At 44.0% G+C, this 7643-nt stretch overlaps 1 pseudogene across 1 annotated transcript; it reads left to right on the top strand.

The window, feature by feature from the left end:
* Positions 1–734: 734 nt before the first annotated feature.
* On the top strand, positions 735–7362 carry LOC310787877 (phosphopentomutase-like; annotated as a pseudogene). The gene is made up of 6 exons (XR_014554089.1): positions 735–822; positions 4654–4737; positions 5113–5306; positions 5689–5878; positions 6119–6216; positions 7145–7362. The product of XR_014554089.1 is annotated as a phosphopentomutase-like (transcript).
* The last annotated feature ends 281 nt before the right edge of the window (positions 7363–7643 follow it).

The raw sequence follows: 7643 nt of genomic DNA, 5'->3' as shown, positions 1-7643 counted from the left end.
CAGAACAGATCTATGCCTTTGAAGTAAGAGGCGCCTAATTGATTAGGGCGGAGTTGAGGCGATGAGACATGGCTCGATGGCTGTAAACAAACTATGGGGATGCTACAGAGGAGGCTGTTGTGCTCCAAAACCTGAGCTGTCATCATGCCAATCTGCAAATTCATATGAATGAACTAGAAACGATGGAGAATTACTAGTCTCGCTGGTCAGCTGACAGCCAGGGACAAGACGATTATGCTATAGTATGGGACGATTGGTAAATTTGCACACAAAGTTCAGTCAAATGGGTCGCTGGCATAATATGACCTGACAAATTCAGCCTCTAAAGTAATAAGTATAATTCACTGTCACAGAGAGCTGTAGGCTACATTGGTTTCATGGATTAGGGTTTGAGCATCTCTTTATTTGCAAAAAATATTGCTCATCTTCAAAAACAGGCTAACGTTGATTGATTAGTCATTTTTTTTACGATATTACGACGGCACCACACACGAACTTGGCAACACAACACAGGCAGGCACATGTGACACGCGTGAACGAGCACGCCGCCCTGCCTCCTCACGACGTGACCCCGCCCCACGTCGTGGACAGCAGGAGCCAGGAAGCCCGAAGTGGTCGGTGTTCAGCTCATCTTGGTTCACTTCACAACGTTTTGATTTGTCTGCTGGCCGTAAACCCTCAGCGTGTCCGCATTGACCCGTGTGACCACAGCAGCCAGCTCGTCTGTGCACTCGGGAACAGGGAAACATGGACAATGGTCTGTCCACAACCGGCGACAGCAAGTTAGAGCAGGCTATCAAGCAGTGGCTGGAGTATGACAAGGTGAGCTGACAGCCAGCTAGCTGGAGGTGTCTGTTAGCTGGCAGCTACTTGCATGAAATGTTAGCTATAAATATTACCTAACTTTACAGCGATGTAGTGGTAAATAAAGTGGGGGGTAAACCATGACAGCCACCAATAGGATAAGCACATCCTACATAAAATGAATATAATGCTAGGACTAGCATTATATTAATTTCATTCAACTTTTTAGAATTTAGATTGATGCCATAAATACCACAGTAACGTTACATCTGTCGTATTTATGTCATCCATCTAATATTCCTTTGCCATAAATAGGCCTACCAGTACATCTAGAGAGCCTTTATAGATAGTGCTGTGGTACCTATGGCATCGGAATATTATATAGGACTATTTTAATGTCTGATATCTACCATAACCTATGATAAAGTCAAGTGCAAACTCGCTGTTGAGTATCACAACATGCAGGAACAATGTTTTTTTAACGAGGGAAATCCTCCTTTTATATAAAAGGGAGTAAGTGGGTTCTGCAATTTTAGTCACATTTTGGTTACACTCAAGCAATTGGGATGTCACTGAAGATGTCACAAGGTCTATGACATCATCAGTGATGATGTCACAATGTCTATGACATCAGTGATGTCACTACACTTGGGCAATTGTGATGTCACTGATGTCAGAGACATCAATGATGATGTCACAATGTCTATGACATCAACAGTGATGTCACTCACTGATCATGTCACAATGCCTATAACATCATCAGTGATGTCACTTGAGGAGTCATCATGTCTATGACATCATCAGTGATGCCACTCAAGCACTCGATGATGTCATCAGTGATGGTAAGTGGGCTCTGTGCGATTTTGGTCCGTCATCTCGAGCAATTGTGATGTCATCAGTGAGTGATGTCATCAGCGATGTGAAGTTGGGCACTTGTGCTCGGCACATGCCAATAGAGCAGGCGTGCGTGCGTATGTGAGCTGCAGGGCCAGCTTGGCGACCTGCAGGGTGAGCCTAGGAATCGAGCGCTGCCTAGTTAATTATATTTTCCAAAAAGCATGAATTTAAATGTTTTAGACCTGCATTATAACTTTTGTAATGAATTGTGTACTACTGTGAACATCATGAAGTTGTATGTCAGTCCTTACCTTATTATATATATACCTTATTCTAGACATTATCATGATATATTATTACACACTGTTGAGGCTGCATGTTATTTGATCATTAAGTCCAGCATGGAAATCATACACATGCCATACACATTTGATACCAATCCCTCCCAGCCAATCAGGCTTTACTGTGGGCTTTGTTGGATCACACACACACATTTGATGAATCACTTTTGTCTGTAGGCTCATAAACGATCTGCACTCACAAAGATATTTTCCAGTGTTGCTACTTGGTTCCCATGTTTGAAGAGTTGAATCTAGCAGTAAGGGCTTTTGCTGTTGCTAGATACTAGTTTGTCCAACATAATACTAACCTGATGCTTCAAGGCCCAGGCTCTATAGCATACATGGGCAAACTACGGCCCGGCCCGCGGGCGCCACCTGTGTGGCCCGCGATGGAATTGAAAAAAAAAAAAAAAAAAAAACTTTTTTTTTTTTTTTTTTTTTTACACAGTGCACCTGAACGCAACATGCAAGATACCCTCTGAATAAGTGTCCAAATGTTCATGTCATTCTGGCCAATACTCCACTTCTGTTATAGCATTTCAGTCTGGAATATGGAATATCTTTCAATAATCTTTATGACTAAAAGGCTACATTGAATTAGAAATTTAAATAATTAACTCATTGGTTTTGGATTTATTTAGCTTCAAGACTGCATTTTTGTTCGTGTGACCCTCAACACAGGCTTTGATCATCCCGGGCCACTTACTGATACTTATGCTTAAATTAACCCACTCATATTCTGATTTATTTCAAGAAAAACATTTTGGCTAGTGGAAATTCTAATTGGCTGGTAACTTTAAAATCTAGCAGCCATATTGGCAGGTGGTCAAAAAAGTTAATTTCAAGCTCTGAGAGCAGGTGGTGACATAGGAGTGAGTGAGAAAAGGATGAAATATTGGTGGTTAACACATTCACTGCCAACAACGTATGAACACGTTTTCAGAATCCAGCTGTTCCCTGCCAACAACGTGTTTACACGTTTTTGGCATCGATTTTTTTTTTTTGACGGTGGGTTGTGCATCTAAGCCTTTTACATCTCTTATATAATTATTGGAGCCACCGAACGTTTACAACCCATTCCACCGACCCACTAAGTGGCAACAGTGCTCTGCTGGCTAGAGAAAGGAAAGCATTTTTTTAACTTGTCAAGCCATTCTCAGCCCAGCCATTCTCCTTTTCGCGCTGATTGCTGGCGATGCGGGATTGCAAATTTACATAATAGATTCAGCCGATCTACTATGATCGGGTGATAGATTACAGGTGGAGGAACACACTTTGAAACACGCAGCATAAATATGACCAGAATCGCAAAAGCTTCTCTCAACCAAAACTCCAAACGAGCGAGTCCATCCCGACTTCCTCAAACAGCGGCCCAGACATGCAGGCACAGGAGAGCAGCAAAGCACTGACTGGTGACAAGCTTGTCCGCCCACGGAGGGCGGAGTTGAAGCAACTCGAGAGGGAGGGAGAGAGAGAGAGAGAGAGAGAGAGAGGGAGGGAGAGCGAGAGGGAGGGAGAGAGAGAGAGAGAGCGAGAGGGGGAGGGAGAGAGAGAGAGAGAGAGACAAAAATGAATGGTTAAAGTGACCGTTCCATCCAATTTCACAAAAAGCCGTTTATCTCTGAATATTCTTTTTCACGCTAAAACCATGCTGTATTCAACTGCTAATGCTTACATAACTACTAACTCTACAAACTAACTCTTTTAGACAGAGAAAGTACACATTCTATTAGTACTTTTGAGATATTGTATGTTCACAAACTCCAAGCTGAAACGAATCCTCGGCTCTTATAAAATGAGCCATAATCCTCAAAAAACGGCTTGGCAGAAGCTACCTACAGCAAAAAAAAACGTCTGGCAGTCAATGTGTTAAGACTGAATAATGACATCACAACTGTTAATTTAAAATGAGTTATTCCTCTAAACGTGGCTTCAAATGCACCAAATTTTTCACGCTGGCGCCGTTCGGCCCTCAGCAAAACCTGGTTAGCGAGGACATTTTTTGTGGCCCTCTCTATCATCAAAGTTACCCATCCATGGGTTACGGCATGACAATATTTGTTCGGCCCCCGGCAACAATCTGGGTTTCTCATGTGGCCCCCCATGAAAAATAATTGCCCACCCCTGCTCTATAGTCTCATGCTAGCTGCTATTTCCACATACAGTATCTGTGCCCATGTATCAGTTTGTATGTCTGTGCTGTGGAGATGAAACACTATGAACATTTCATATCACAATTATAGTGACCAAAATGATCACGCTTATCAGTATTGTCGCGGTATTGAATGTGCTGAAAAAGTCCCAAAAGTACTACAGATACATTCACTGAAATCATTTCACCAAGTTTTATTTTGAAAACGACGACGCAAAAAGCACTGATACACTCACTGATGAAACCATCAGCGTCAGGGAGACTGTTGCTAACTTTGGTTGATGACGGACACAGTATTTACTGTGTTTTTTCAAAGCGCTGTAATCACGGTACCACTGTTTTTAACGATTATTAAACTGTGAAACGGTAATACTAACCGTGCAGGATCATGGTTTATCATTAAACCGGTAAGCGTTTCATCCCTCCTGTGCTGTGTATCATATATGATATAACATGAGCTTTGAACCTGGAGGTTGACATAATCCTCTCCTCCTCCTCCTCCTCCTCCTCCTCCTCCAGCCGTTCACAGTGTCGCACCTGGGTCTGTGTGCTGGTATCATGGTCACTGCCTCTCACAACCCCAAACAGGACAATGGCTACAAGGTAACACGTTTGACTTGGGCAACATTTGTCTTTAATATCAAAGTTTTTGTAGGCTCATTGGTTCAGGACAGATTTGTTAGAACTGTGCATCCCCACCGATTCATATTGCACTACAGTGGAAATAGATTCATAGAGTCCCTGCCCAGATGTATAGAAAAGCACTTACAGGCAAGCTGAGACCTATTTTATTTATTTATTTATTTATTTATTTATTTATTTATTTATTTATTTATTTATTTATTTATTTATTCATTCATTCATTCATTCATTCATTCATTCATTCATTTTATTTATGTATTTTATTTACTTATATATACTCAACCTATTATTGTCCCGCCATCCTATCTGCCTCCCGCCGCTCCTTATGTGTTCCAGGTGTACTGGGAGAACGGAGCCCAGATTGTGTCCCCTCATGACACAGGCATCTCCAAGGCCATCGAGGAGAACCTGGAGCCTTGGCCTGAGTCCTGGAAGACAGAGGAGGCCCTGAAGAGCCCGCTGCTCCAAGACCCCTACCAGGACATCCACACACACTACTTCACGGCCATCCAGAAACACTGTCACCACAGGTACCCAACAGTCAAGAAGACAGAAACCAGACCACAGAAATGTGTACTACTCCTGGTTGACACACTGCAGCATATAGCATGGTAGCATGTTGTGTAATTAGATAGTTTTGCCCGTATCTACCATGTGAAGATGTACACTGTTTGTTAACTGTGAAGTACGCACGTACAATTTACTTCTTATTAAATTAATTTATCTTTAAACTCCAAGCAGCTCATTTTTTTCGCTTTGTAATTAGATAGACCATGCCTTTAGTGGATTTATACTAATAGAGTTCAAAAACGTACATTTATAATTAGTCCATACACTGTGTCTCCGTGTACACAGACACTGAAAAGGCAACGATACAAAACTTTGTTTTGACCCTGGTTCTCTTCTCTGCAGGGAGATCAACAAGAGTTCCCAGGTGAAAATTGTTCACACGTCTGTGCACGGCGTCGGCCACGCCTTTGTCCAGGCAGCTTTCAAGGCCTTTGACCTCCGGCCTCCCTACGCTGTCGAGGAGCAGAAAGACCCAGACCCAGAGTTCCCCACCGTCAAGTACCCCAACCCTGAGGAGGGGGAGGGAGTCCTGGTACACACTGCACACACACACACACACACACAGACACACACACACACACACACACACACACACACACAGAGACACACACACACACACACACACACACACACACTCTGTATGTCAGTGCACATTATGTAGATGGTGTTGTGTGATGGTTGGAGGTGTAATGTGTGTGTGCGTGTGTGTGTGTGTGTGTGTGTTTGCGTGTGTGTGCGTGCGTGTGCGTGTGTGTGTGTGTGTGTCTTGCAGACCCTGTCATTTGCCCTGGCAGATAAAGAAGGATCCACTGTCGTGTTGGCTAATGACCCTGATGCTGACCGGCTGGCCATTGCGGAGAAACAGAAGAGGTGTGTTTTTGCTTATAAAAAATCCTCTCTAAAACACTTTCAAAAAATCTTGAATGTTTTGGCCCATTTTGTTGTTTGGTAGTGTATTTTTCTTATTCCAGTGGATAACTGACCAAATGTACACAATGTGATATTTACAGCGCAGCTACAATCTAGTTTAATAACAGAAATATTTTCAGCAATCTAAAACATCAGCAGTAAACATGAGGTTTTGGTGTCAGTCCATCCAAATCAGAGAGCAAGCGCCTCTTCCTACACTCACCAACTTACAGAGAGAAACCCGTCGCATCAGAGGCAAAGATACCAGTTTCTCCACCAACAATACAGCCTATAACATGTATGTGTCTCTGTTTGTCTGTCTGTCTCTCTCTCTCTCTGCTTCCTCTCTCTCTCTGTCTCTGTCTCTGTCTCTCGCTCTCCCCCTCTCCCCATTCCTCTCTCTCTCCCCTTCATCTCTCTCTCTGTCTGTCTGTCTCTCTCTCCCTCTCTCCCCATCCCCCCCTCCCCCTCTCTCTCTGTCTCTCTCTCTCTCTCTCTCTGTCTCTGTCTGTCTCTCTCTCTCTCTCTCCCCATTCCCCTCTCTCTCTCTCTCTGTCTCTGTCTGTCTCTCCCCCCCTCCCTCCCTCCCTCTCTCTCTCTCTCTCTCTCTCTCTCTCTCTGTCTCTGTCTGTCTCTCTCTCTCTCTCTCCCCATTCCCCTTCATCTCTCTCTCTGTCTGTCTGTCTCTCTCTCCCTCTCTCCCCATCCCCATCCCCCCCTCCCCCTCTCTCTCTGTCTCTCTCTCTCTCCCTCTCTCTCTCTCTCTCTGTCTCTGTCTGTCTCTCTCTCTCTCTCTCCCCATTCCCCTCTCTCTCTCTCTCTGTCTCTGTCTGTCTCTCCCCCCCCCCCCCCCTCCCTCTCTCTCTCTCTCTCTCTCTCTCTGTGTCAGTGGACAGTGGAGAGTGTTCAGTGGTAACGAGTTGGGAGCGTTGTTGGGCTGGTGGGTGTTCCGCTGCTGGAAGCAGCAAAACCACTGCCGCTGTTAAAAAGGTCTACATGTTGGCCAGCACCGTCTCCTCCAAGATACTGCGAGCCGTCGCTCTCAAGGAGGGCTTCCACTTTGAGGTAACACAATCAAGCTCCAGACTACTTCTGTTACAGATGTGAAACTGAGGAGGCTTCAAACACAAGACACTGTCAAAAAGAATCACATTAAAACACATCAAGTGAACATTGTAAAAAAAAAAAAACAGAAACGCAGAAAAACATGCACGTGTTTCCACACTGCATAAGAAAACATACAGTTGAAGGCCTACTCTCGCTTCATGGCTAATGGCTACCAACAACAACACACTTAAACACACTCTGTTTTAAGCAGGTTTCACCGTAGCAAACCTGGCAGTTTACATTTCAAATGGTGTTTCCACCGATTGCCTTAAAAGCTGTAC

This window comes from Poromitra crassiceps (genome assembly GCF_964638095.1).
Source record: "Poromitra crassiceps genome assembly, chromosome: 13".
In the NCBI taxonomy this organism is placed as follows: domain Eukaryota; kingdom Metazoa; phylum Chordata; class Actinopteri; order Beryciformes; family Melamphaidae; genus Poromitra; species Poromitra crassiceps.
The sequence above is the reverse complement of the archived record's forward strand: the minus strand, read 5'-3'. Positions and strand labels throughout refer to the sequence as shown.